Source organism: Vidua macroura, chromosome Z (genome assembly GCF_024509145.1).
Source record: "Vidua macroura isolate BioBank_ID:100142 chromosome Z, ASM2450914v1, whole genome shotgun sequence".
Taxonomy (NCBI): domain Eukaryota; kingdom Metazoa; phylum Chordata; class Aves; order Passeriformes; family Viduidae; genus Vidua; species Vidua macroura.
This window is the reverse complement of record NC_071611.1, coordinates 78,996,701-79,003,084: the sequence shown is the minus strand read 5'-3', so window position 1 is coordinate 79,003,084 and position 6,384 is coordinate 78,996,701. Positions and strand designations below refer to the sequence as shown.

Here is a 6,384-nt window from a genome sequence, read left to right as displayed (position 1 = left end):
CACTACATAGGTAAAACCTTCCAAATGCTACTCTGCACAGTACTGATGGATATTTTAAGCGAATTTGCTGCTTAACTCTGCAAACCTGCTTCTCTTTCAGGAGCGATTTTAATATTTCTTCCTGGATATGATGAGATAGCTTGAGGGACCACATTCTTTTTGATGACAGGAGATTTGCTGACCATGCGCACAGGTAAAGCCTCTATGGTTGAGGTTTTCACTGTGTCTTCCAAAAACACTTAAATGTGCATTAGATATCAGGTTTTCATGCTTCATTCAAATACTCCGACTTTGGATCAGAAGAAAGTCACCTCCTGCTGTGTGCAAGATAGTACGTTTTAGAGGACTTTGTCAGATATTGTATTAATCTCTTTTGTCTTTGCTTTTAACTATAGTTCTGGTTGTTTTAATTGCAGATTCTTTCTACAAATACAGCAGAAACCAGCATAACAGTCAATGATGTGGTATTTGTTATTGGCTCAGGCAAGGTGAAAGAGGTATGAGTGGTTAAAAGCTTCTGTGACAAGTAAACTTCCTAGTGTTATTCTAACATATGTAATAGGTAAATTTTAGAGTACTATTTTCTTATAGTAGGCTGACAGCTAGTGCATGTCAAGTAACAAAGATCACAGAAGTTTTGACATTCTTTTTATGACAAATACTGTAAAAAATTAGCTGTTAATAAACCTTGTAAAAGCTATTGTAGATTGAAATGTTGATGCATTTTACAGTTTCTGTTAGGTGTTTTAAAATGAGTCCATCTGTTTAGACTGCCATATTCCTGAGACTTAAGAGAGCACTGGGAATTCCCTTTGTCCTACTGTTGTGTCAAGTCAAAATCAAATCCATTAAGTTTTTAAGTATTGCTTATGTTGTGTTGAATGCCCATTCCCAAATGACATGTGAAGAAAAGGAGAGATAGTATGATGAGGCAGTTTAAGACCTATGTCTTTGAAAATGAAGTTGGATTTCATAGGGCAGATACATGCCAAATTTCTAAAGTTCCTGTCTTTTTCTGTGACTTTGCATCAAATGTAAGAAAATAAGGATGTGTTTTCTAAGTGAGACAAAGAAAGAAGACCTTAATCAACACAAGAACATGTTTTTTCCTGGTTTGTGATAATTCAAAATACAGTCCATCTATTTTATTGACTCAAAATTACCTACTGAGACTACAAAGAAAACTTCAAGTTAGGAAACCGTAGCACAAAGATAATGCAAAACGTGTATTATAAATTCAATTGAAAGGAGGTACTTCAGGGCATACCTCTGTGCCAGAAGCTGCTGGTGTTTGTTAAAATTATTTTTTCTATTTTTTAAAGAATTTCTGTTAAAAGCTTATTAATAACTTCTTTATTTCATGTATCATGGTTAATCATGGTTTTATGTTCCTTGCTCTGCTTTTATAGAAGTCTTTTGATGCACTGAGTTGTGTTACAATGCTGAAAATGGTGTGGATTTCAAAAGCCAGTGCTATCTAGAGAAAAGGCAGGTGATAAATGCTTGAGATTTGTTTTTATTTTGCAGATTTCAGCCGTCCTGTATGTTAAGAGTGAAGTGCAAACCTATAGCAGCCAACTATTCCCCAGCCAAAACAACTGGGTAATATTTCTAGGCTAGTCCAGTATCATCTTGAACAATGGCTAATACTTCTTCTCTGCAGTAAATAAAGAGTCAGCATGTATTTTCTTGGAGTAATTTCCCAAGATACAGAAAAGCGGCCCTCAAGAATGTCCCAGAACTTACATTAGGTCCAGGTTGTTGTTCCCCCATGAACTGAATTGCTCTTTCTGCCACGTAGCACCAGCATGCAAAGTTGTTTGTCCGTGGGTAAAGGACTGCCTGCTGCTAGTTTTTAATTGATACCCTGGCATCCCTTCTTTAGAAGTGACACTGAGCAGTGATTCCTTATTGACCATCTCCAAAGTACTCATAGATATTCAGACTTTGCATATTCATCAGGATGCTCAGGATCATACTCCTGTCAGCGCTGTGAGGGCTGAGAAGTTACATGTGTAGATAGCAACAACTGCCTGTAATGTTGTCATTATCCTCCAGGTTTCTGAGCATGAACTGTGAGCATTTGCTGTCTCTGTTCCTTCGTTCACACATGTTAGGGTCTTCATTCTACCATTTACATCTAGACTTCCATTTACCCTTTCCACTTTACCCGAGCTTTGTGGATGCCAGGGAGTATGATATTGCCGCTTTGTTCCTACTTCTTTAATTCTTTTGGAGGCAAAGTGTGGCCCTCTGTCTGAGTCTATTACTTCTGCTAGTCCGTAGTGGGGGATTATCTCTTCTAATAGTATTTTTACTACTGTTTGTGTAGTTGGAGGTAGGGAATGCCTCTACAAAGTGAGTCAAGTGATCTATTATCACCAATAAGTGTTTATACCTTCCTACTTTAGGCAAATCAGTAAAATCAATTTGAATGTGGGAAAACGCTCTATGTGCCAATTCCCGTCCCCCCATTTCCCTTTGTCTCCATTGCCTCTTGTTGGCCCGTTGACAGGTTAGGCACTGTTGTGTTATTTGTTTAGCTAAGGTGTGCATCCCCATACAAGTGCATTTAATTGCAATTTGGTCTATTAATGCCTGGGTACCCCAATGTGTTTTTGTGTGAATTGCTTCCAGGATTTTTCAAGCCACTGACTTTGGGAGTACCTCACGGCCATCTGGTAATTCTTTTCTATTTCCCTTCTCTATGATCCCCATTTCTCTTAGTTTTTCCTGCTCCTTTTCGGTGAACACCAATATCTGGATTGGTCCGTGTAGTATACAATACTTCTTGTGGGGATTCTCGCAAGCACCATTTATTCCACACATCCCAAAATCTTTCCAACAGTCGTGACAACGTTTGCCCTCTAAATCAGCTGCACAATCGGGGCAGTCTTCCCTAACCCTTTCGGTAACTACAGTTTCTTTTAACACTCTAAGAGCCGCATTTTTGGCCTCTTGATCAGCGACATTGTTTCCCCTTATTTGGTTACGTATCCCCCTCGGGTGGCCTTTTACATGAACTACAGCGATTCCTTCAGGCAACCTTAAAGCTCTCAGTACTCTCCTAATTAAAGCCTCACGAATTAATCCCTTTCCCTGTGAAGTAATCAAGCCCCTTTCTTCCCATATCTTTCCAAATGTATGTATTACCCTTTCCAAATGTCTGTATTATAAGCATATTTTGAGTCTGTATAAATGGTTCCAACCTTTCCTTTTAACAGCTCTAAGGCCCGTAATACTGCATATAACTCACAAGCCTGTGCCGACCACCTTGAGCTTAATGGCCCTGATTCTATTACCTTCAAGGTTTTTCCATCAATTACAGTGCAACCTGATTTTCTTTTTCCATCTATTACTCGAGACGATCCATCCACAAATAATTTCTCACCATCTTCTAGTTCTTCTTCCTCCAAATCAGGCCTTATCTTTGTCTGTTCTTCAAGAACTTTTAGGCAATCGTGTGTCAAGTTTTTGCTAGGTTCTCCGTACAGAAATTGAGTAGGGTTTTGGAGGGAAGTGGTTTCTAAGCTTAATTTTGGTGAAGAAATCAGGATTCCCTCATATTTTAGGAGCCTAGCATCTGTGATCCATTTCTCTGCTTTTTGCTGTAACACTCCTCGAATGTTGTGGGGAGATAGTACATGTAATTCCCCTCCAAAGGTTATTTTTACTGTTTCCTCTACTAACAGTGCTGCTGCAGCTATTGTTTGTAAACAAGTGGGCCAACCCCTAGATACTGGGTCTAGCAGTTTTGATAAAGAAGCCACTGGTTTTTTTCCTCCCTGCCCAATCTTGAGCTAATACTCCGTATGCTGTACCATCCTCAATGTTTACAGAAAGATAAAAGGGCCTTTTTATATCAGGAAGACTGAGAACCGGTGCATTTACTAATTCTGCCTTAAGGTCCTGTAGTTTTTCCTCATCTTCCTGAGTCCACCTAAGCAAGTCTTCTTTTGTTAGTTTCTCATATAGGAATTTTACTTTCCTGCTAAATCCCTCTATCCATTGTCTACAGTACCCAGATGATCCTAGCAGCTGTCTAACCTCCCGCTTCGTCCTTGGCCTTGGCATAGCCAAGATTCCCTTAACCCTTTCCGGGTCTAATGTCTTCATTCCTTGACTCAGTCTATGTCCGAGATACTTCACCTCTTTTTCCACAAATTGTAGTTTGGATTTTGACACTTTGAGTCCTTTCAGGCTTAGAAAATTGAGTAATCTCATACTCTCTTCCCTGGCAACTTCCTCTTCTTTTCCAGCTATTAACAAGTCATCTACATTCTGAATCAGGACAGCCCCTTCTCTCAATTGAAAACCTGTAAGTAACTGCTCCAGTGCCTGGCCAAATAAATTAGGGGACTCTGTAAACCCTTGTGGGAGTACCCTGTGGGTGTCTGGGTCTTCCCATTCAAAGGCAAAATAGTCCCTACAACTCTCTTGGAGGGGACATGCCCAGAATGCATCCTTTAAATCTATAACACTATACCACTGATATTCGGGGCCTAACTGACTTAATAAAGTATAAGGGTTAGCTACTACCGGGAATCTTTCTACAGTCCTTTTGTTCCTTTCTCCTAATCATGTACCAAACGGTATTTCCCATTAGGTTTTTTAACAGGAAGGATAGGAGTATTAAAAGGGGACATGCAGGGTTCTAATAACCCTTGTGCTTTTAACCATTCGGTTTCAGGTTTGACCCCTTTCCTTCCTTCATTTGGAATTGGGTATTGCTTAACTCAAACTGGGACTTCAGGATTCCTTAACATTACTTCAAAGGGCTTTATGTCCAGTTGGCCCGCCGTTTCTGGGGTATACCATACTTCAGGGTTAATTTTCTGTTCGTCCTCTACCCAAAGAGAACATAATTTAATAGTAGCTTTTTGTCATTTATGTCGATTTCAATTCCTAATTCAATCATCAAATCTCGTCCCAGTAAGTTATAGTCAGCCTCTGGAACGAATAACAGTGACCCTATACCTATTTTGGAGCTGGTTTCAAAAATCACGTCTTTAATTACAGGCACTTTAAAGGCTTCCCCTTTTGCCCCAGCTACCTGTATTGTTTCTCTTGATAATTTACACCCTGAGGGAAGGGTTTGAACCGTTGATCTCTTGGCTCCTGAGTCCACAAGGAACTCCTATTCTTGCTGCTGGGGACCAATTCTCAGTTTTACCAGGGGCTCTGTTCTTTCCTGGGTCCCCAGCAAATAGAGCCCCTGACTTCCTCAGTCTTCCTTGAATTGCTTTTCATCTGCCAACCTTTTTCTGCATTCCCGCCGAAAATGCCCTCTCTTACCACAATAAAAGCAGCTTCCCTGTCCACCCTCCTTTTCTCTTCTCCCTCCTTCCACCCTCTGGCCGCTCAGCTTACTTCCCTGGAACCGATGAGGCGTTCCCTTCTGCCCTTCACGTACCACAGCCATCGTTACTCTCGCTCCTTTCCTCTGTCCTTCTTCCTCTCTCCGGACATACACTTTCTGACCTTCCCGCAACAACTCTTCCAGGCCTCTACCATGCCAATCCTCAATCTTTTCCAACTTTCTCCTAATGTCAGGCCAGGCTCTGGCCACGAATTGGGTCTTTAACAACATCTGTCCTTCCGGAGTGTCAGGGTTTACTCCGGAGTACAGCTGAAAAGATCTCCGGAGCCGTCCTAACCATTCCGTGGGATCCTCATCTTTCTTTTGACTCTCACAAAAAGCTTTATTCATGTTCTGCCCCTTAGGGACTGAGTCTCTGATGCCTTGGATAGGAATTGTTCTTCAGTCTGCCATATGTGTCCTATGGAGGGGATCCTGTTTATCCCAATTAGGACGCTGTAAAGGCCACTTAGCATCTGCTTGGGGTCCTGCCTGATGGTCTCTCTCCCAAATCCTCATACTGGCCGTCCTGATCATCCCTCGCTCCTCAGATGTGAATAGAATCCCCAGTATTGACTGCATTTCGTCCCACGTACACACGTTGGGCCCCAGAAACTGATCCACCCGCTCTGCAACTCCGAGGGGGTCTTCCAATAGGTGTCCCATTTCTTTCTTGAACTCCCTCCCATCTCCTGAGTTGAGAGGTACCTCCACATAACCTATTCCTGGAATTTGGGCTGGTTGTCCCTGCTGACCAGCATTGGGGTTAGGGATCATTCCCAAAGCTACTTCCCTTAGTGGATATAGAGCTTGCCCTTCCCTTTCTCTTTCCCCCCGTGTTAGGCTACGAGTAACGCGGCGATTTTCCTCAGAGACCGGCTCCGGGATTTCTACCTCTTGGTTATCAAAATCTCCCCCTTGATCCAAATCGGGGTAGACTATGGGTGGTACTGGTGGGGGTGGAGGAGGGGGAGGTATGTATGGTAGAGGGGGTGCAGTTGGAACTTCCTCAGGCTTTTTATTTT

At 41.9% G+C, this 6,384-nt stretch overlaps 1 long non-coding RNA gene across 1 annotated transcript; it reads left to right on the top strand.

The window, feature by feature from the left end:
* The first annotated feature begins 395 nt into the window (after positions 1-395).
* On the top strand, positions 396-4,405 carry LOC128822055 (uncharacterized). The gene is made up of 3 exons (XR_008441331.1): positions 396-497; positions 1,410-1,492; positions 4,260-4,405. It is a non-coding gene; the product is annotated as an uncharacterized LOC128822055 (long non-coding RNA).
* Positions 4,406-6,384: the final 1,979 nt, after the last annotated feature.